The sequence below is a fragment of the Argiope bruennichi genome, chromosome 2 (genome assembly GCF_947563725.1).
Source record: "Argiope bruennichi chromosome 2, qqArgBrue1.1, whole genome shotgun sequence".
Classification (NCBI taxonomy): Eukaryota; Metazoa; Arthropoda; class Arachnida; order Araneae; family Araneidae; genus Argiope; species Argiope bruennichi.
In genome coordinates, this window is record NC_079152.1 from 89,802,584 (window position 1) to 89,828,259 (window position 25,676).

General features: G+C 28.5%; 1 long non-coding RNA gene across 1 annotated transcript; it reads right to left on the reverse strand.

Annotated features, from left to right (window-relative positions):
* Positions 1-1,007: 1,007 nt before the first annotated feature.
* Positions 1,008-20,126, reverse strand: LOC129960236 (uncharacterized). The gene is made up of 3 exons (XR_008783562.1): positions 19,770-20,126; positions 4,244-4,294; positions 1,008-1,287 (listed from the first exon to the last, which is right to left on the reverse strand). It is a non-coding gene; the product is annotated as an uncharacterized LOC129960236 (long non-coding RNA).
* Between the last annotated feature and the right edge of the window lie 5,550 nt (positions 20,127-25,676).

Below are 25,676 nucleotides of genomic sequence, written 5' to 3' on the forward strand. Positions count from 1 at the left end.
TAAAAAAAAGAGGCTGATTTATAATAAAAACACAAGCAAGCAAAAAAGAACAAAAAAGAAAGATTAATTAAAAATTATATAAAAAATATAAATTAATGAAGAATAGATTTAATGATAATATTTAAAGATAAGCTTTCATCTGTAAAAAAATTCAATTTTCTATTCAAATTCTTTAAAGGTATGAACAAAAATATTAAAAGAGGAGATAGTCGCATATCTTTCTTTCACCAAGCTTTTCCTAAGTATTTAAAAGGACACTAGAAGGTGAACGGCAGAGGACAAAGATGTGAGCAATACATATTTTTGTACGTTTTAACGTTTGCATGTTCTAACGATGTTTTGCTATCCAACAATATTCTATTAAACAACGTCTTGAGAGCAAGCTGCATTTTTCATCATTCTATCAGAAAAATATATTTCAAATCAATGTTGTTGTTGTTTTATTTAAAAGAACAAAGGAAGTTTGATTTTCTTTTGTACAGCCTTGAAAGTATTTACTATTAAGTATCCAGAATCATTAGAAAATGTCTAAAAAAGGTTAAGAATTGTGGATTTGATTACATGGAAATAAGCATCTTCTTTATTAATTGAGAAGTATTTTAAACTCTTTTCACAGTTTTTTTTTTTTTTGTACATGCATACTGTTAGTCATGAAATTTTTTTCTAATTTTGAATAAATTCACATAGTTTAAATTTTTCAAAAAGTCAACATTTTAATTATTCAAATATATCAACGGGGGATCAAAAACGCTCTAATGTTGTTGTTGTTGTTTTCTATTTTATGTAAATAACAAAAATGCTGACTTTGAAAATATTTACTAAATAAAAAGCATATTAATTCTTATGAAACAACTATTTAAAAGTAATTTTAATTCATCTCTCACATTTTTTTAAATTTACGTTCTATTGTGGTTTTTTATAATTAATAATTCCTATTATATGCTTTTGCAAAAGGATTTTTAGAGATCTTGCTGTACAAAGATATACAATAGCAACAAACTGAACACTTTCTTTTTAAACAACTACATTTTTATTACAAATAACGTAAAAAAAACTAAACAAAATCTTACATTTGGCTACACTTGAACCAAGCTACGTTCTATACAATGCAAGAACAATGGTCAAAATCTTAAAAATATATAATAACTTTGATGAAGAAGTCAGCAATCTACGATGACTTTTGCCATGGAACAATATAGTACAAAAGCACACATATTACAGCTAATACTACGGAGCCACAAATAATAATGCCAATCAGTCCTTCAATGTAGAAACTCTGCACAATACCTGCAAAATATTCATCACAGTTAATTTAAAATTTGTCAATATTTATAAAATCATCTTTTTTTCATAAAAAGCTAAGCTTGACTCTTCTGACAGATAAATAGTTACTAAGAATTTTCGAAAGATATCCAAGTTTAATGTGTTTAATTAGCAATTTCCGTTATATATCAGTTATATTATCAAAAAAACCAGTTCTGTCTTGAAAACAAAGTTAAATAGATCATACAGCAACATATCGACTCAATTAATCTACTAATTTTTCCAGTGGATGAGAAAATCTGCATTTGCTTGTTTGTTCCTCGAAATTAAAGTTCCTTAATACATAAAGTACCAAAGTTATTTTAATGTCTTTTTCGTCAAACCCGCGATATCTGATTTCTCTCAAATGCAGACAACCAGAGTTCTATGTAAATTTGCCATAAGACTGCATGCATTTAGGTGTTTTATTTTATGATCTTATTATAATTTATTAAGAAAATAAATTTTTAAACTTATATCGTCAATCAACAATAGCTAATGCAACTTGAACGAGCATTATATTATCTGTCAGTAGAGCTTAAATGTAACCCGAGCGAAAAGTATAAAATCAGTCATCGGTGAATGATGCAGTCCGAATGAGAATTTTAATGTTAGCCACCAGTGACTAACATGGCGCTTAATGTATTAAAATTATTTCATTCTTCTAACCATTGGATTCTTCTTAAGGTATGAAAGATATTTTTCATGTTTAATAGCATAAAGGTTAGAATAAAAACATTATAATTTTAGGAACTTTAATAATATTTAATACAAAAACTTTTAATGGCAGAAGCAGATGTGGGAAAAAATACATCTCAGAATTCATTCATTTCACAGATAAAAACATGTATGCGAAAAAGTATTAACTATTTTAAAAATAATATTTCTGAAAAGCTTTTAATTCTTGCATAGACAAATATTTTTTATCGTCTTCATTGCAATTGCCGTCATCTCAACAATTCTAATTTCGGAACTTGATTTAGGCAAAAACAAAAAAAAATTGAAGAATTGTAGTTAAAAAGTATTTTATTTCTTCTTTTCAGTATTTGAATGACGTGATGCAAAATATCTTCCACATGTTTTAAGTTACCCAATATTAACTCTTTGCACTCGGATGGTGCCTCTCACTCACCATTCACGACGGTGCATCATTTTGACGTTTTATTTATTTTTCAATTTTGATCGCTATTGGCGTCTACAGATTGGTAAACAGATGTAGACTAATTTTTCAAAGAAATTCGGCTTAAAACAATTATGCATATTTATTTTCCAGAGCAATAAACAATTTTTTGTGTTAGATAAATAAGTATGCATCGAATTATTTTTTCAACTGCAAAGGGTTAAGTATCAACATTTAACAATTTCTTTTAAAATTAAAAGTTAAGAATGAAGCATGAATGTTTCTTCCATTTGATTTATTCCTTGCCATATTCTAAAGTTAACAAAAAAATATAATATTTGGAATTGTTTCGATAAAAAAATTTCCTTACTTGAATTGCAAAAATATAAGAAAAACAATGTTCTAGAATCGCCAAGTAATGCAGTTTTTCTTAATATAAATTTGCAATTTATCTAAAACGAGCTTATTTAAATCATCATTTCTTGAAGCGTACAGATGTTTATCTTAAAGATTAAAAAGAAAAAATATTTAAAGAAATTTGATTTTGGTTTGTCTTTACAGAGCCGAATTTGTCTACGAGTACAAATATTCTTTCAGGAATACACTAATATCATAATACGTATACCTCTTTCAAATAATAAAAAATTATTCATTACAGAAGATTTTATTTCGTGTGAAACAGCTAAGTAGATAAACATGATATTTAATTTTTTTTAAATGTTTCAAATATTTCTTCTTTTATCTTCCGCAAAAATGATTAATATAAATTATTGAGATTATATAAAGAGAAATCAAAATATTTACAGCAACATTGATTAATATTTTTTTTAATTTCTTTGGTTTAATTTTCTGAACAACGACCTTCCTCGTTGTATGATTATTAGGATATTTATATCAATTATCTGAAACACTGGTAGCAAATGAATTTAGAGCAAGTTATTTTTCACTTTTTCTCTCGCGGATTCATGCATGTAGATTCATGAAATATTTTAACTTCTTAAACCGACATGTCCGTGCATTATGTTTGTATTAAAATATCGCATTTTTAAACTTATAAAATTAATTCCTCAATAGGTGTCAAGACGCGATACAAAAATTGAAAACGCTAAATGTTTCTCATTTAATAATATAAAGATTCTCGCTTCTTCACAAAATATAATTAATAGCAAATTCTTCTTTCAAACTAAATGATAATAATGAAAAAAATTTGGATTTAAACAGTGAAATCCTGATATTGAAATCTTATCTCCTAGTATATAAAAATTTTATTAATTTAAATTAGATTTTCTAGATATTTGTTTCTTATAAGTAAATAACTCGTTTTAAAAAAATTATTAATTAGGATTAATTTTTAAAATGTTAGTTGTTTTTTTTAGAATTCTCCTTTATATCTGTCATTGCTAATAGATTTCTGTCGTCTTTATATTAAATCATTTTTAACAAGGAAAGATAATATAATAATAAATATACATCTATTTTGAAGTATTGTAATGAAATATAGATTTTCTAAGTGCCTCATTTTGTTAAAAATATTTGGGGGGGGGGGGTTGTCTAACACATCCTTCTTCTATAGCAATATCAAAGTTTATAAGCGGAAGTTTCTGAACCGGTAGGAGTGAAGTAAAAAATAAATCTTAGTAATGTCCCCCAGTTTCAGGATTTCAGTCAACTATTCACAAATATCACATAAAATTCGTTTTGTGATTCAAATAAAGATCAAGCACTTTCAAAGCGTGTTTATTCCTGGAAGATTAAAAGTGTCCAATACTCAACTGAAACCAAAAAGGAATTAAAGATTATTTTAAGCAAACGTTTACTTACTTTCTTCTTTGATCAATGACGCATCTTCAATGCCCGTGGAATTGTGCAGAACTAAAAAGAAATAATAAAAATCAGTAACAAGTTACAACAGCTGATAAAAAAAATTATGTGAAAATGATATGACCCCAATACATGAAGGTTGCCCTTCAAGTACGAAAAGCCAAACGAAGACTGGTCAAGGCCTTAAATAATTGAATATATAAGGAAAAACGATTTGAAATTAACAGCAAAATAAATGACGAAATGAAAAGAGAAACAGCAATCAAATGCTATTCAATTATAAGGAATCTAAAAGTAGCTACTTATGTTGATTTGATACAACTTGTTGGATAAACTTACTGTTTTATACTTACTTCAGAATATCTGTTTGGTATTATAAATATCGATAATTCCCAGGCAAAGTTCCAGTGACAAAAATTACACTTGAACTAATATCTTCCGCTTCCAGAACTCCTATTAACGGATATGATAATCTTTGGATCATATTGGTACCTTTAAACGATTCGCTCATACGAAGAATTTTGGAGGATTGAATTTGAATTCTACAGTCTGAATGTCAAGGGTTTTTTTTTTAAATAATAATAGTGACCCATCTTGAAACAACACGAGAACTATATTAGAATGAAATCTCGTTGTCACAAAGAAGCGAACAACATCAAAGCACCAAGCACATTATCAGCAAGATATTTGACCCTCGACAGCTTTAACGCTTCCAAGGACCATATATATGGTGAATCATTTCCAAATCATGTATGATAAAAATCCTTTCTAGACATGAAATTCTTCAGTCCTAAAGCCAGAATCTTATCACCAGATCACCACATCTTGAATTTGATTTCAACCGGGGTTGCATAGCATTGTGATAAATTGCAAAAATCAACCCATTCAAGTTAATGGTTAATATTTGTCATATAAAAGATCCTGATATAGGTCCATAGTTTTCATGCTAGTAGAAAAGTATAAATTTGAAATCTTAGAACATAAAACGTATAATGTTTATTTTGTAACGTTTAGATATTCTAGCAATTTAAAGAGAATTTGGAATTTAAGGATTCAAATTATTCTTAAGAATTATTGGTATTATATCTATACATTTTGATGTATAAATGAATACTGTGTAAATGACAATTTAACGAACTTACTGCAAAAAATTAAAACTTTTGTAGCAAAGCCTTATATTAATTGATCACATTAATTAATTAATGATGTTGATTGCAAGCCACGTTTGCTAAAGAATAGACTTGTGAATGCTTTTGTCAATTTTATGATGGCTACACAATGCTATCGGCTCTATTTCTGATGCTATGCAAGTAACTGTAACTATAGCATTCACATACAATCGAAGAATGATGCAGTCCGAACGAAAATTTCAATGTTAGTTACCAATGACTAACATGGGGTTTAATGTATTAAAATTATTTCATTATCCTAACTGTTGGGATTCTTCTTAAGGTAGGAAAGAAATTTCTGAAATACGTACACGTTCCTTTCACACAGGAACCACCTCTTTATGCATCTAAATATTTGATCCATCAAGTGTATTTGTTTCCAATTAAATTTTCCAGCTGTTACCATAAGATACGATAGCAAATCGGATGGATTTAAAAGAACCAGGTAAACAAATTCAGGAATCATTCAATCAACGATTCGGGCACAATTTTACAATTGCATCAACGAAATGTCTACGTTTATAAGTAAATAAAAAAACTATACTGAACCATTAAAAAACATCTAGAACATGAAAATTTATAATTAAAAGTTTTATCGATAAATCACATCAAGTACATAATTGTAAATTTGTAAATACACCAAACTGATAAATGTTCCAGCCACGGGACAATTGCACTAAATCCATTTAGTATCCAAACCCATCCCATTCTTTTGAAGCATAACAGTTTTATAATCTGGCATGCAGCAATTATTCACCTTCTGGATTCTATGATTAACTGACAAATATGATACTATTTTTTGTGGAGACATAGCTTTTCTAAGTTTAGGGGGGGAGGGTATAATCACAATACATATTGCAACGTGTTATATTGCATCTAGAAATCATCAACATTAGTTGACATTTTCTATCAATGACAACAAAGAAATAAATTTCATTCATATAGTATGATTCGACAGAAGAATAAATGAATGATTTTATAGCATTCATTATCAAAGTTCTAACGCCGTATTTCATTTATATTCATTGAATAAAAACTACTTTGATTTTATAATCAAAGTGGGATTTGCTTTTAATTTAATAAAATATATAAGAGATAAAAAATCTGAATTAATTGTGCACCAATTATTTAAACCCATGGGGTACAGGATTTTAAAGAGAGAAAAACAGCCGATTTTCAAAAAAACTTTTCACAACTCCAGTAATGCTATGATAAGAAGTACGTAAAAAAATATACCCATAGATAAAAATTAAACAGAAATAGGATCTTTTTTAAAAATTAAATAAGAACATTTTGTAACTTGGTAAAAATATCACAATAATCAGGTTTTAAAGAAATAAAGCGTTTAATTATTATTTTTTTAAAACGCTTAAAATGTATTTTATTTAATAAAAAAAGACTGTAAATGCCTAAAAATTATTAATAATACTTCGAAAAAGTTTATTTTTAAATATCAAGCTCAAATTCAAATGCAATATCTTTTACGGAAGTTTAATCGTAATTAAGGAAAATCTAGCATGATACATAACATAATCAAAATTCAGTTAGTGAATTTCTACCGTTACCAATGCTACTATAAAGATAATAATGTTTCTGGAAATGATAGCTTGCGTCCTTATGAAAAATAATTATAATAAGATTTTCGAAATATCATCTACAAGGAAAAACACATAATATTTCAAAACATAAACAATTCCGGAAATTAAAATCTGCAATAATGCTCCTCCATTCATCTGCAAACTTTTCCAACCTCCAAATAAACAGTACAAACAGCCTGCCATAAAAATAATGATAACAAATTATGATATATTTCATAATTTCTGATAATTTAATACTTTAAGACACTTCAGAAGGACTGATTTTTTTTTAATCAGTTGGAAATTTTCTATTCGAATTTCTCCTATATGTGCGTACCCTTTCTTTTCATGATTTCTTTTTCTTTTGTGAAATAAATCAGGGCGATATAATTCATGTTCTAGATTAAAGTAAAAAAATGCTTTAAAAAAATCCTAGTATAAATATATAATAAAATAATTAAAAAATAGTATGGTGGAAATATCATGCAAATTTACATATTAAGCTCAGTATAAAATCTTCAATGTCCCTCACTTCTAAATTTCTCCACTCATTATCACTTTTATTAGCAAAAATCTCAAATTAGCTATAAAAAAAATATCAAAGAAAACGCACGTTTCTTTCAACCGCAACAAACAGCGGAATGACAAAATCTAACCCGCTGTAATGATTGCGACATTCGATTTTTTTTATAGTTACTTTCCTTATTACGCAATAGTCGTGAAGAAAGTTGCCAGCAACAACCAATTCACAGTACACTTATTTTGAGTAGAATTTTTTGTTCTCTAAATGTTATGATGGAAATTCCCATCATCATGCAAAGAAGCGTTAACATTATAGATTTTATCTTTAGTTTTGTACAATAGTGATGGACACCAAGTATGTAAATTGGATTACTTCACGATGATTGATTGGATTCAAAATTTGAGACAGATCAGCAGTTCGAAGAGCAAAAATGTACTAATAATCATCTATCTCGATTGTTGCTCTTTTGTGTTATGGTATCAAATGTGCATATGGACGAGAATTTAACTCATTGTGGGATATGGCACGAAATTTGATAACATCTGCAATTTCAGCAATAAAACCATAAAATTAATTGTTGGTTGTTGAAAGAATGAAAATTTGAAGTTCAGTTTGCAGTAAATCGAGTCTTCAAATGCAATGACACACTTGTATTATAAAGTTAATAGAAGTCGATACCCTACTTCTTTTAATGTTAACTCTTTCTTTTAAAATCATGTGTGAGCACCGAATAATGAAATTTTAAATATTTAAATCTGTATTTAATTAAAAGTAGAAATTAATTTTAAAACAAAAAAATTGACTTGGAAATTTTTTAAGCATCGCAGGTGTCCTTTCCGCTCAAGTATAAAAATAAATTATATTAAATACTTAAAATAAATGTATTTAAATAAGAGATTAAATAAATTAGCAGTTTAAGGGATTGACTAAAAATTGGCAAACATAATCGTTCGGAAAAAAACTCAAAAATGCTGATTCAAATATTGAATTTCAGGAAATCAAATCTATTACCGAGTGTTATAAAGAGTTATGATGTATACCTTAAGTTGCTTCAATTTCTATTTCATGTATTAAAAAGGAAAGTAGAATTTAAAAATAAAAGTAGTTAGGAAATACGCTAAGATATTCAAAATAGTATGTCTAGAAATAATTATAACTTTCCTTATTGTTTTTTTAGAAATTGCGCAGATTCAAATTCAGCAAAAATATTAACGTCAAAAACAAGCAAAAATTGTGAAACCTCCACCTTAAGCTGAAAGAATTGTGTTCACAGCGTAAATTGGGGCGCTGAATCCGCTGTCACGTTCCTCAATAATTTATACTTTTTCGCTTTTTGTGGTTTTCTCAAACGATATTGTAGATTTTACTACGAAATAGTATTAAATTTGGAAAAATAAATCTTTCAAAAAAGCTCATTTATGAGTTTCTTTTATGTCAATTTATTTTTTTAACAAATTTTTAAGAAACTGTTTCAGTTAATTTTAAATATTTTAAGTAAATTAAAAAAGTTATTAAAATCTGTTTTTATTTTTATTTAAAAAAATATTAATATTGATTCTACTAAATATTAATACTAATTAATAATAATTCTTTAATATTAAATTATATCATAAACTATTAAATTATTATATATTATTAATATTAAGTTATATAACACATTATAAATTATATCATGAGCGCCTTTCTATCAATGTTTTCATATTCCTCAGTAAATCTTAGAGAAACCTATATATATTAATAGGTGTTGCCCATTTTCTGCTTGGTACACATTGAAAAGCAACGAACCATCAAACTTCATACGAATAACACTCAATCACAGTCAAACCATCATAAATACGCCACCATGAAATATAAAAGGTTATTTATTGCATCATATAGGCGAAAAGACTGGAAGTAATAAATTCAAGGTTTATTTCATAACGTTAAGGATTTTCGTTCGGACAAAAAAATCTCGCCATAAAAAGGATAATAGCCAAAACGCATGAGTATCTTATAGCAAATTCTTTTAGAATGCTACTATTCATTTATGAGGATATTCAGTTCAAACTTAACAAAATAATTCAATTTATCTGCGCCTTTCCGTGCACGTGGAAGAAAGGATATAAAATTCATAAAAAAAAAAAAAATAAATAAATAAAAAAGAATACAGCAATCACACAAATAAATCTCCACACAAAAAAAATGTTCAGATTATTATTTTAAAAATGCCACTAGCAATAAAAAAAACTCTTTTGGAATTCTTCAAATGGATTTGGAATTTTCAAAGACAAAATAAGCTAAACTATTGAAAATATAGCGTATGATTTTTACACTAAACGTGTTTATCTCCGAGAAATTTTGAATGATTAGTTATCAAAGAGCATTCTGTGTGTCCGTCAGAGTGGCTAGATATTTTAATTAATTTTCTCCGTTATCTAATTATCAAATGACTGCTTCTGTTCCGTGTATGTATGAACGATTAGATTTAAGTATGCATCTATAAAACATTTAGGATGCTTACTGAATCCTCTCATTGAATTTTTACTTTGGTGTATACGTAGTATAGAGAAATTATAGTTAGCGTCACAAAATTATAACTCGAGATTTTGATGAATTCCACGTTTTAGACCCCCATGAGTTGGAAAAACACATTTTTAGAAAATTTCCATTTATCTGTGACAAAGATAATTCAAAAACACTTGAAGTTACACGGATGAAATTTGATATGCAGGCTTTTTATACCAAATTTGTAGATTTCTGTCAAATTGTGAGCAAAATCCGTTCAGAGGAAGTCTGTCTGCCTGGCTTTTCGAATATAAGTTAGCTTAATAATTATAAAATGAAGAGAGCTATATAGGTAAAATGCGGTACACAGATTTAACATCTTCACTATAGACATCAAATTTTGAGCGAAATCCAGCAAGGAAGGGGTCGTCAGTCTGTCGGTCTGTACTTTCAGACACATGTAAACGGGATTCCTCAAAGATGATATGACTTAAATATATTAAATTTGGTACATGATTTTGTAACTAGTGTAGTTTTATGTTGAATTTTGTTTCAATCGATTGAGAACAGCGCGTTTAAACCGAAATACCAACCAAACATAATTTTTGTATCAAATTTGAAACCCAAATTTTTGGAAACCATACCTTTGACCCCATGATAGGGATTGATTGCCAACAAATTTGCCAAGGATGACCGATTGATTCGTTAAAAACGCTAAATTCACGTCAAAAGTTAATATTTCGTAGTTATTGTCCGCCAATGTCTATGAAGGACTTTAGTTTATAATGATAATCCTATGTAATTATCAAAATAATTAAATAATTTTAAATACAATAAGCTACTTGTATTCAATTTGGTACTACGTGTTTTTGAATACAATAAGCTACTGGTATTAAATTTGGCGAATGGTTTCAAAATAGAATGGTAGATATATATATCAGATGCTGGACCAAGTAGGTCGCAAGGTTACAATCTGTCGATTTTTCTCTCCGTGCACATGCGAAAGCAATAATATTGCAAAAATGCAACTAATTAACAAGAATTTCTGTACGTTATCTTTACATCAAATTTATAGGTTTGTATTTAATTTTCGAGTAAATCCATAAAATGTAGGCAATCTGTCTGCGTGTCTGTGAACACGAAAATTCAAAAAAATTAGACGTTGATTAAATAAAATTTCGCACGTGATCTAAAAATAATTTTGAATCTAATCAGATAACCAGACTATACTATACAGAAAATGCGTTTTATCGTGCAACTATACTAGAGTGCCGAAGACAAAAAATGTCTTTTTTTACACAACATACCAATATTTTATATCAGACATTTTAAATCATTAAGGTGAGTGAACCAATAAGAATGTAAACTTTAGAGGTTCACAAAACAATAGATTATAAAATATGTTTTAGAATTTTCATGATATCGCACACTTCTGTTTTGCTTGAAAAATTACCAAAACAATTCAAAGAAAATCAAATATGAAATGCTTTTTTGTGTCATAAGATATGGGTGCAAAACCTTACAGATTAAAATTATACTAGGATCTTTCTCTTTTATTTTGTTAATTATCTTAAGTTTTTAAAAAAAAAATCAGTTTTTTTAGAAAACCTCGAAATCAAATGCATATTTTGCAAAAGTAATAAAAAGAGATGGGTTACAAGTTGCCTTTCATATTTCAGGAATTTATTTATTCTTATTATTTTATTAATAAAAAATATCTGCGTGTTCTAAGAAATATAGCTTGCATTATAAATAAAAAAAACGAATATATATGTAAACTATCAAGAGATGTTTGCTATGTATCTATAGGTTTACTTTGTATTATATACAGATACACAGCAAAAATACAAAATTTATACTTTTATGGGAGTGGGATTTTAATTTATGCCAGTAACAATTTATTTATAAATTTATTAATTTATACCAGGCGAATTTACCAAAATTTATACCAGCGGGATTGATTTCCCCAAAACTTTATCGCATACTCTATAATAAATGTTATCCCAGATAACGTTATGCCTGACATCGACGTACAATAATTACAAAATATTAAACTTTGGCATGAAGTTAGCAGTTCTATCGTGTGATCCTTGGCGAGAGTTTTGGCGATAAATTCCTGGTGTACGGTAAATACTATCCGAAAAACGAATAAGTGCCTTAAACGCTTTTTATCCAAACGATTAAAAACAAAATTTCAAACAGAACTACACTTATAGCCAACAAAATTACATACTAAATTTGATATATTTAAGTCATAGTATGAGTTAACGCGCTTACGTGATTCTAAAAGTACAGACCAACAGACGGCAAATCCTTTGTTAGATTTGGCTCAAAGTTTTCTAGATATCTATAATATAGATGTTTAATCTCTGTACCAAATTTTATACATCTAGCTCTTTTCATTTTGTAGTTTTCGTGTTAATTTATATTCAACAACTTCCTCTGAATGGATTTTGCTTAAAATTTTATAGAAATCTACAAATTTGGTGCAAAGACCATATACCAAATTTCATCTATCTAACTCAAAAGGTTATTGAATTACCTTTGTCAGAGACGGATAGACGGATTTTCAAAAGATGTGTTTTTCGAACTCAAACAACAGGTCTAAAGCTTGGAGATTCGTTAAAACCTCGAGTTCGAATTTTTTGATAACAAAACTTTATACTTTTCATTCGAGAAAATGAAAACATAAAACTCAGGATCCCATTTTTCGCTTCCAAAAAATAAAAAGAATCGCAATATCATAATAAAAATAAAAAGAACTCGCAATATAATTTTCATTCACTTCGAACGAGAAATATCACTTCTAACATATATAAAATATGAATTTTCAAATAAATATGAAATTTAATAACTTAATTCTGCGAGGATAGCATAAGTCTGACATTTGTAACGAAAAGGAGGAAGTTTTTATTTTCGTGATTTTATTTAAAAGTGAGTAAAAAATTATATTTTTAGTTTCTCGTCAACGAAAAATAAACAAGACGCCAGGAAGGAAAAGGAAAGATAAAGGAGTCGTAACAGAAGAGACTAATAACTATAACATATTTCGCATGATCGATGATATATGAATTGATTAGACATACAATTTTATTGAACTTTAAAGATCTAATTCGATTTCTCAAGAATACACGCAGTTACATAACAATTATTTTTTAATTTTAGTAAAAAGGTAGGGAAATTGAAAACGAATTTAAAAATTATTAAATAGTTACAGTTTAATAGAATAACCTTATTTCCAGTGTTTCTGTATTTCAACACTTTGCCACCATGTTGCATAATATATGACCTAATCGCAGGTGTGACGAATTTAAATGCAATTATTTTTCATTTCATTACTTTAAACGTCAAAACTAATCAGCTCCTTTTCCTGGTAGACTGATTTGACAGGTGCCTAGTCCATAATTGAACTTCAGTTAAGCTTCCTGGTATTGTCGAATGTTCAGGAAGAACTATCCAAGCTGTCATGGGAAAAACATTTTACGCAATAAAAGTTTAAATAATATAAATACTTTGAGCTCTTCAACTGATTTTACTTGCTTTAACATTTGCGACTTTTAAGTAAAAGTGACTCTAGTAAAAGTGAAAAAAATTTATGTTAAAATGTTCTTTCCTTTTTTTTTTTTATCTCCTCCGACTCTGAAGAAAATAATTTTTGAAATCATCTGTGTTTTTCTTTATGTCGTTTAATTTCTGAAAACAACAAATGAAAAAATGAATGAAAGGTTGGGTGAAATTGTCATTTTTTTTGTAGCAAAATTGTGAGATCTAAACCATATTTTTGACAAATTCCGATTTAAAAAAAAAAAATAGCAGACGTGCTAATTGTCTATCTATATTGTCGTCTATCTATTTGTGTGTATGTGAAGCTGAAAACTCAAAACGACTGAAATTACACATCTATGTCAAATTTTGGATTAAATGATGATGATGATGTGTCTGCATTACAATGGAAAGGTGGTGCAGTAGCTTCTGAGGGTAAAGACCCCTGAGCACCCGAGGGCAGAAGTCTGACTACTAGCTCATATGAAGATGAAACTCACACATTCGCTTGCACAACCCCTTTTTACAGGGGGGCACATTCACACACCTCACAGATAGAACACAGATGAAGAACAACCCTGCCCGAACCGGGATTCGAACCCGGGACGCCCAGATCACGGGGAAGATGTGCTACCCCTATGCAAGGACACCGGCTTTGGATTAAATCCGTCAGCAAATAGATCCTGATTAATTCATGAGCATGGAAACACAATAATTTTTTAAAAAATTCATTAATAAAAATTTAATACAATGTAATAAAAACATACATTTGAATAAATGTTAATAAAAACATACATTTGAATAAATTTTGGGATCAATCGATCGACAGAAAACCATCCAAACTACTTTCTCAATTCTCTTCATTGTTATAAAAAGCTGAATTGTCTATTTGAAATCAATGGGATTTGCCTCCTCAAATTTTCTAATAAATCTCCTCGAATTTCCTCTATTTTCTAATAAATATTTTATTCCACTTCTTCCAACACATAAAATTTTGGGACCTTGGGTAAGATCGCGAATAAAATTACCAACAGTTATGAAATAACAGATCTTTGGTATGAAGCTTGCATTTTTATCGAATCTATCGAATGATATGTGTGGATTTATTCCAGGTCTGTGGTTAATACACAAATAAACGAAGCTCGAATATATATTTTAGACACCTTTTTCCCGACAGATTTAAACCAGAATTTGACATAAAAATACTATTGCAGTCTCAGGATTACGTAGAAAATTTCATTTATTTAAGTTAAGGGATTTGGGAATTATTGCGCTTACATTCATGAAAAATACAGACCGATAGATGGTTAATCGTTTGACAGATTAGATTTAAAATTTGATTAATATAAGCATTTTAGATGCTAAATCTGTGCATCAAATTTTATTAAACTAGCTCCTTGCGTTTTGTAGTTATAGAATTCACTTACATTCGAACAGCCGAACAAGCACACTTTGTTGCAAAGGATTCCTTTGAAAATCTAGAAGTCTACAAACGTAGCATATTGTGCACCTACCAAATTTTATACGTCTCTTTCAGAGAGTTTTGAACAAACAGATATAATTATAAAAAAATATGTTTTTTTGGACAAAAAAAATTGAAGCGTGGAGATTCGTCGAAATCTAAAGTTCTAATTTTTTATCAATTACAATTTTTTCTCTTGTATATATCATATACAAGAGCAAAAGTGGGAAAAACTTGCTTTCATAAAGCACAAAATAAATAAACTCAAAACAGTTCGATATTTCAATAAATAGTCGAACCTCTCACCTTTGGCATCGCAACGAACCTTTCCTCGCAAGATGGAATATTTTCTGGGACATCGGAATGGAATCTATGAAATCTTCATTGTTAGCTACCATTTGCGGATAAGACCACCGAACAGTTGATAATTTTCCAATGAGTTCATTTTCTACATCCCGAGATAAATTTGAATATAAGTGGCGAGAATAAAAACTCGCCACTGCAAAGGAGAAACCATGTTTGCGTTTCGTCGGCAAGCAAAATATCCAATATAGATCGATCATTCTGTCCCTGAATTGTACATCTGTCACTGAACACAGCTTCAAAGGACAGATCGTGTTTTAGATAGGTGACACTGTATATAAGAAAGTCGAAGGAACACTCGTTCTGAATAGGAATGGTTTTTGTTTGAAGAGAATTAGACATTTTATATTTTAGTATCAAAATGTAAGTGATATTTTACAGGATTTTGGAAATATGTAATATGTATAGACGTTGGCAAATTTCTGACTGTGCAGACTAGACTTCTGTCTAAGGCCAATGGCCTGAGAAGGAACCACAAATCGATTAAAAACTTCATTTTCCTGGTTGTCAAATAAATAAATTTGTTAAATTTATAAATTCTATTAATTAAAAAATATCAAGAATGTATTAACACTTTATAAAATATAATTGATCAAGCTAACTAAGATTCATTAGGTTTATTAAGTTAATACATTTTTATAAATATCGAACTTTTTTGCACAAATATTTTATACCAAAAATATTTTGTACAAACTGAATGCTGTACAATCTTAAGATATAGTAAATATAGGCCTTTAATTTCTCAAAGTTAATGAAATAAAACTTAACCAAAAATACATCGTTAACAAATTGTTGTTGGTTTCATTAAAAGTGCAATGAAATGTGAAACTAAATTGACTATTTTACTAACAGTGGGACCTGATAAGGTACATTCCCTGGGACCACGAAATGCATAAATCCGCAGCTATGTATAGATTTGAAAAGAAGGAAGCTCATAAATTAACTTTTAAAAATGCTTCTAACAGGATCCTTGATAAAAAAAAAAAGTAGTATTTCCCCCTTCAAAATTATTAATTCTTTTCTTCAAACGCGTAAATAAGATTCCTTTCACTGTAATTTATTGATAAGAAATTTTATTCTAAAATATTTATAAGCAAAATGTCTATAAAATTTATTTTAATTCATTTCTATTCTAATGAAAAGTATTGTGCACTTTTCAGATGATCAAGATAAAATATTTTTAAATTTTTATTTTAAATACAAAAATGATAAATTTAATGCCCTTTTTAAATCATATTTCATGCTATTTTTTTTAGGTGATTTCGTTGGTAATTCTTTCTTATGGGCGAATAGATTTGTGCGGATGAACTTGCAGATTATCAAAATACGATTTCGATTATCAATGCAGAAAACAAACTCTAAAAAAATAAATTTTTATTCTGTTTCATAGTGAAAGCATTATATTCTTACTATATAATTTATATTTCACATCAGACATAACTTTTACTAGAAAAAATACCTTCTTTAGTTGAAATTCAAATTTTGACAATTTCCATTACAAAGAACAACCCAATTCGCTTTAAAATAAAATTTAAACTTTTCATCTTTGTGTTATTACAATTAAATTTGAACTGTTTCATACATTTGCGTTATTATAGTTAAATTTCCGCAAAATAACCATTTTTAAAGTCACAGACAGCAATAGAAAAAACAGAAAAATGCATCATCGAACTTCTGTCCAGCGCTGATTCATCAATTATCCTGCAAAGTCCTGGATTCTAGCATTGTTTAACGTAGTTTCGTCCTTGCTATCAACCTAATTTTGTGCTCACCAGATTTGCAGAATGTTTTAATGCAGCTAGAAATACTGCACGAAATTCAAAATTCTTATTCTATGCAAAATGCATACATACATGTGATCATTTTTTAAATAAATAGTGATCCAACTAAAGATTATTTTTAAGGATATATTGTGCATATATTAACAGATATTTACATGCATTAATAAGGATCCTTTTCAGACCTCATCATACAAATATTTCACGAAATTGGGGATAAATACATTGTGTTTGGTCCTTCTTTACTTCAGTATTTTGAGCCAAGCATATTTGCTGAAGAAAAAAAAATGGAAGCCCTAAAAAAAATTCGCTACCGGCTAGCCAGAGAACGAATAAATTCTATTTGTCCAAAGATATGTAAATAAAAAAAATCCATTCAGCAATTTTCTCCTCTAATTTCATAGGCATTGGAGCCTGTGAAAATGAAAAAAGTTTTTAAAAATGCAACTGAGGAATGTTTTTCACATGTTTCACATGCAAAAATTAAAAAGAGTCCATAAGAAATCATTTTTTAATCCATAACTCTTACGTAATTACAGCTATCGAAAAAGTTTCCGTACAAAAGTTATTCATCATGTTAAGACCACAATTCGCATATTTTAAATTATTTCCATTTATTGGGGAGTTGTAAGGAAATTAGAATTTCAGCCTCCTTCACAGTTTTCAATCCTCTTGAGTTGGATGCTCATGTACTGACTCGGCAGAGATTTTCACCCTCCCTATAGATATCATTCATAGATTCGAATTCTATCAAAACAATTTGCTATGATATTCACAAGATAACAAGAGCATTGTTTAGTGTTCTACGAATCATGATAAGAAATGATGCACAGAAATTTTCACAAAATCGTGACATGAGGGCCATGCAATAAATAGTATACCTAATAGAAATCTACATAAAAAGTATTGCTGATTCATTACAACTTCAGGAAATAATCAGGAAGATGTCAATTTCTGAACAATGATGCATACTAAATTCAAATTAAATTCTAAAGTTAAAAAATTAATTTTTTCATTGAAACAAACTTTTGTGAGTTCGAAGCTTTAAATGAAGGTCTTTGTTTCATCATCAAGGAAATGAGTTGTTATAAAATATATTTAACTTTAATTTCACGAGAAGTTTATTCTGTTTTGTTAAAAAGAGGCAGGGTTATTTAAAAGCATTCTTCTTAAATTTAAGACATTTCAACGCGTTTAGAAATATCAAAGCAAAAGTATAAAAAATTTCTTTAAATCCCGTTTAAGAATCACCGTGTGATATATCCTCATTAAAAATTACATTACAAATGCATAGAATTCTTAAATAGTTACAAATTTAAAAATATCAGAAAATTGGCACACTAATATCCTGGTTAATTTTTAACTCAATTTAAAGTTTAATGTAATGTTAACTTTATAAAGTTAATTTAACGTTATAAAGTTAACAGAAAATACGGATGAAAAATGTGTTCATATCATAGCCTTATATATTATTCCAAAAGTAAAAATAACGATGTCAGGGTAAATGAGAGATTTTGAAAACAGGCTTTTCACTCTAATAAAATTCTGATTGGAAAAACATTACGCGACTCATCTATGAAAAAAAAATTATCTCATCGCATCACACTAGCAAACAAACATAAGTATAAACGAAAAAAAAAACACATTGAAAATGAAATTTTATTGATTTTGATTTCATTATTTGTAAATTTAAAAGAAATATTTTAAATCAGAATATTTTTTTATTATTACCATTATTTAACAATCTGATGAAAAACTAACAAAACTTTCAAGCTCTTGAACTTCGATTCATATGGAACCAGATTCTTTATTTTTAAAAATCCTGATATAATAGTGAATGAATTTCAATCAAATTTAATATCAGTTGAAATGAAATATTAATTTTCATTCAATGAATCGAAATATGGAACATAAAATTGCTTTAAATAGAGCTATTTTTTTAACAATATTTCACTATGAAGATAATAAAATAATCAAACATGGGACTCACATTTATGAAAAAAATATCAAGATTTAAGTAATTGTGAAATTATTGGTGAAAAATTCTTATTGAGAGCTAATCATATCAATGAAACACTCTTTTTCAATACCTGTAATAAAACTCAGTATTAAAGTATTCATTGAAGTAAAATGAAGGTTCTCGCATTTCCCTGTCATTTCTTCCACCATTATGAAATTTTTATTACTTTCTTGGAAGAAAAAACATCAATATAATAAATAATTTTTAAAAATCGGTTCACTAACAATCCAATTCAATCAAATCAATTTAATTGCTAAAAAGCCAGTAATTTAATTTAAAAAAGAACTAATATGTAAGAAAATCCTTTATTTTCTTATAAATAAATTATATAAATTTCTTATTTTCTTGTTGCAGTTTAACCATAACACTAAAAAACATACAATATGAAAAAGTTCTAAATGCACACATCTTAAAAGCCCTACCGTCAGTGATTAATTATAGAAACAAATATATTTATTTATTTAGTACCTTTTTGACTGTATTGATCTATAGGAAATAAATCTAATCAACAAACTTGAAATGGGTCAATGGAGAGAAATTTTTATACCAACTCCTACATTATTAATACAAAATAAATAATGCATGAAAAAAAGAAAGAAAAACTTACTCCCTGCTGCCATGTTTAAGTTACCGATATATTCCCATGCTGCTAAAAAACGTGACTGAAGGAAACAAAAATCCGAAACACAGCGCTAATATTTTATCATCTAGCGTAAAACACAACTTCACGAACTATCTATCACAGCAACTGAAATACTTTCGCCAGTTTGGCGCTACGCATTCACGAATAAAAACCAACTCTAACTGTCTTGGCGGTAAAAATTTATGCCACTTTCAAAACAATGAAGTCTTTGCATTTCAATAATAAACGCGTACACGGTTAGCTTTTATCTCGCCAAACATTTAGCACCTGAATACAAATCAAGTCGTCACGCCTGTTAAACTGTGTTCCCAGAAAGTGGTTTCCTTTCTCCGTAAGGATACCTTGATGAATTGGATGGCGATACAATGACAGTTAAACCGAGGAGGAAATTGGTGACTGCCTGACTATTTCCTCCCTTTTCAGGGTCAGTAGAAAAATAAATTTTACTGCCTGTTATTCTGCAGCCTTTTATGGCCACTTTTTCTGGAAAGTTTATTTAATAAACTCTAGAGCTGTTGACCACTAAGATGATAATTTCTCACTTAGAACAAAGGCGGCGAAAGCGGTGCGTTGTAAGTGGTCAGTAAAATCAGAAAAGCTACGTAACAATTCATTGTTTGAGATCAATCGAGCTGTGTAATTTAATTCCGATTACAGCACAAAGTGGCACAGCTGTATTATCGTGTTACTTTAACAACTTTTTCTTCGCCTTATTTTCTTTAACATCTAATTAGATGCTACTTTTTGTTTTAAGAAATGCATTAGCTTTAATTTAACTCAAAGGCAATAGATTATCTAAAATGCTTATAGAGTACACATAATTTTCATATCGAACTATAACACCTATGGCAGGCATAATTATAGCTTAAAATTACGATCATTCGTGGCGCATACAGAGAAGTTAAGCTTAATTATATTAGATAATCATCTATTACGTTCTCCTAATACCTAATGAAGAATTATGTATAATATTGCCATTTTTTCAATTCATTCATATTAATGATATTTAGCACAAAACTCGGCTTGGAAACAAGTGTAAATATCAATTTCTTTATGTTATAATTGTTATAATTTCTGCAGTTAGAGCTTTGTGTTTGAAAATTAAATTTTAACTAAGTTATTCTAAAATCTAAATTGAAAACAACACATAAAATATTTTGGGATGTATACTGTATTTTTGAAACGTGTCCAGATGTCGCTTGAGAAGACAGATCTCTACACAAACTTTCACACCTCATCAGCAGGACATCAAATAATTCCAACAGATATTATGTGTATCAAACCAGTATGAACTGCGTATCATTTATGGAACTAGTTCATTAAACAGCAAATCTCTAATACCGAATTTCTAACTTGATCCCTCATATTTCAAGAACAACCGATTCAAACTATATTCCATTTATAAAAACCTGCCGCTTAGATGGACATCATGCATATGCAGTTTGGGGCCACGAATTAGATACTTTCTGGTTGACGTAGCATTGGATGTAGAAAGAGGGAAAGATATCACGTCCGTTATCATCCTTACTATCTAAACTGAATTGCTATAAAAATATTCATTCCGAAACAGCTCCCGTCTAGCATTTAAAAGCAAATTAAACTAGCAAATTTTTATGTGGTCTATGATGTCGTTTCACATAAATAAGCTCAATTTAAGCTAAAGATTCTGGGGATTGTTGGATGTACATAGTATTAATAGTAGACACTAGGTTGGAGATTGACCTCAAAACCTGTGTGCATGTGACAAAATGATGTCGCAACCGAAAAAAGGTGCTATAGCAGTAAGAAATCATCTCCTGTCCAAGCAACACCATCTGTTAGGATTCTTCAAATTTTATATTGGGAAGAGAAAAATAAAATTTTTAACGATCTGTAATATATATCTAGAGATTTTTATGCATGATCATGTAGTCATCATACTAAATGTAAAAAAAGTCAATTATTCTTTGTGAGTAAAAAAAAATCAGTCTTTAACTTGCTGGAATATAAAATTTAGAAAATTGAGGCTTTCGGTGTCACTTGCCAAGCAGTTAAATTCGACTTGAAATATCGAAACTATAAAAATTCAAGAAATACCACAAAAGTTTAAATAATTTTTTTAAATATGTCTAAAATTTTTAGGAATAAAATTGCCATTTTTTTATATTTTTTAGAAGATGATATCAAAGCATCCAATTAACAGTCGAGATACCTGATATAAACTGAAATATCAAATGAAGATTCAGAAATTTTTATAATTAGATGCTTAATACATAAAATTTTTATCATTTTTTTTTCTGTTATGACTTTGGTGGAATTGAATATATAAATATGTTATGACAAAATAAAAAAATTCTTCACTTTAAAGTGAACAATATTATTCCTTTATTTAAATAAAATAGAATAATGATTTGATGACCAATTGGGAAACCACGCGAAGACATAATTTTTGGACTATGACATAGATAGTCGAGTCCTCATTAGGTCTAAGCAGGATATTAATATAATAATTCTTGGCCGCAATGATTCAGTGATAAAGTCTTGATTCCGGCCGGAGGAATCTGGGTTCGAAATATGATTCCACTATGATCCATCATATAAGCAGACCTGGCGCAAGCCACATCCAACGCAACGGGTTAAATATCTTCCTCCCTTCGCCATCTCGGAGCGAAAGCCTGAAGAGGCGATGCTAGTTCAAGTGACGTCCTCATCATCTGAACAAGACATGGAATTATGTAGTCAGTCCCAAAATATCCCTAGTGTTATTTTCAAAATTGGATGTAAATTTAACTGAATTAACGAAAATAATAATTCGACCGTTATAATATTTTAGGCACATCTTATATATTCTGCTGTATCGCAGGAATCAAAGCGGCATGCTGGCAGATTCTCGAGGTAGGAACAGAAAATCATAGGTTCCAGATCTGATCCCATTAAAGCAATTCTTTCATAAAAATAATTTGCACAGAAAAATTTATTGTTATCAAACACCCTAAAAACAAGCGATCTTGATTCCTACATCCTTCTCTTATAAATGATTTTTACTCTTGGCATCAATTAAAAGGAAGGATTTTCTTGAAGAAGTCAACATTTCTTTCTACATATGAGCCGTTTACTTTGAAAATGGGGAAAGTCCATTTTTTGTTATTTCGAGATGTTTAAAGATTTGCATTTCAATAAATTTAAAAATATTGTTAAGCATCAATATATGTATTTTGTGGTACCAGATAATGTAAGTTTATAATCCAATAGTGTTTAGAGTGCTGATTAAAAAAAATAAGAGTTTTATTATAACTAAATGGATTTGCCACACTTTCAAAATGAATGAATTATTGTAAACGTTCCTTTAATTGGGAAATATTTCAGTTGCATCAGCCATTTTTTTTAATAATGAAACCAAAATACTATTCAAAAATTTATAATTATTTAGTCATTCGATAAAAAGGGAAACAAAACAAAGAATATTCTTGTAGAAAATATAAGACAACAAAAAACAATTCAGTTTTATTAAGAATTTCAATGAAATTATAAATTTTCAGTTTTTACATAGGTATAATTAAATTGAATTTTATTAAGGATTTAACATTTTAAAATGTTCATGATGAACAGGAGGTATATATGGTAATAAATCCATCATGTCCTTGCATTTTTCAGATGTAATAGATCTCCTTTTTTCATACATAAAAGATAATTTAATATTTCTGAAATTACTTGATCTTCCTCGTTGTGGTGGCAAATAGATAATTTTAAATTCAGCATCTCCTTCTACAGAAGTTTTGTAGAACATTTTGTATGATGCATCCCTTGTAAATCTGATCCAATATATAGTTAAACAATTCACGGTTTCTCCATCGGTATTTTTATTTCTTTTTAAAACCGCCTTGTCCAGAGGTAGGGTTGAAATAAATATCCGCGTTTCATTTCATGTATTAAACATTTATTATGTTTTCGACAATTTCATATTATTTTATAGTAATTCTGGGATTATACAAGGAACTAGTTTTCCGGATTGCCAGTTCTACCACTCCAAAATCACGATCGTTCGGTAAAATTGAAAGTCCTGACAACAAAAATTTGTGGTCAATGATATTTATTTTATTGTTACTGAACTGGAAGTAAACGTATTATAATCGAAACACAAAATTAAGATATACTTTTTATTATTTATGAAATACATTACAACCACCGACTTTTATTATCAAAGATAGATAGATAGATAGAAACACCCTAGATTTCGGACATAATATCAAACGGCCACATTTGCTTCACCATACAGCAACCGGAACTAAATTTTTTCGTAATATATTCGGTTAAAAATAATTTCAATCTAAGATGGACTTGCACCACTTTCAAAATAAATGGCTCAATGGTTATCATCAACGTTTTAATAATAAAGCTGCAATTATTGTGATATGTCTTTGAATTATAAAAAAAGGAAAATCCATAGTCTATTAAAATGACTGCTGTTAATTTACAAGACAAATTTCCTGCGAAAAAAATAAAAGTTTGCGAAGCAATCGGTAGACTAAGGTTAATTTCACAATCAACTCATAATATGTAGGTTATCTGCGTTATCAATGCGGTCATCAGCTCTACGTGAACTAAATACAGATGGAATGTTTTTTTTAAAGAAGTTTGCATGAAAAAGAAAATTGCGAAAGCAAGAATGTGCATTTTTTTCTTATAGTAATAATGTAAGAGAAAACAAAAAGACTGAGTTAAAGATGTCGTTTTATAATAAATGACAAAAATTCAAAGATGAATTATATATTTGTTAAACAAACATTTTTTTCAATATATCAGAATTCTGACCTGTTTATAAATCAATATTAAAATCATACAAAATCAGAAAATAAGGCAATTACATGTATAGATTAGCACATATTTACTATATTATTTTTTAAAAATTAAGAATTAGTAAATAAGAACTTTTTACAACCCTACCAAATAGCATTAAAATCGATTAAAACACTAAATTGTAATTCATATTTTTACAACTTTAACACTATCACTTTGGAAAACTAACTTCACTATAAAATGTTTGTTTCAACAATTCGTCCAATTAAATTGGACAATCAATAACTTCGAAAAACTAATAATAAATTCCCTAAACGGTTTATGAAAGTTAGATATGGTCTCAAATTTGTTTATAAGTTTAAAATTTAATAAAATTTTAAAAAATATCGATAATGATAACAAATAAAACGTCAATTACAAATATTCAGAAAATAAAATATAAATTTGGGAAAGAACACTTTTTAACAAAATTTATTGAAATAAGTGCATTTTTCAAAAAAAAAAATGAAAATAAAACGAGTTATTTGAAAAGCATTGAAATCAATTTATAATCACGTCATACACATAAAATGAGCCGTGACAATTCAATTTCGGAATTTGCTGAGTATTTTGCAAACATAAAATTAAAGGCATGTCATATTATTATAAAATAATATAAATATACAGATTAATAATGTAAATATACAGATTCGATTAATTATTATTCAAAATCAATAAATTGTTTTGCATACAATTATTTTGATAACATTATAGAAGGCCCTTATGAGATGGCCTTTGCTTCTACTTCCAACAATTAAACCTTCTGTTTCCTTAAAAATTCTTAGATTCGCTTAAGTTTGGGTGTGCTCTGATTTCCTATTTTCCCTTCTTATAAAAGATTTTCTTCTATTTAGACTCCAGATATAACGATATAATAGTTCCTTCCTATAAAAGATTGAACGATTAATCCAAGATATTTCATGATAATGTTTAATCTTGAATAATCAATGTGTATTTTTATTCTTAATTATATAAAAAGGATAAGTTATAAGCAATAAAATGCATTTAGTATCGTTGAAACGAGAATCGGAGTTAATTCAATAACCAAAACAATGA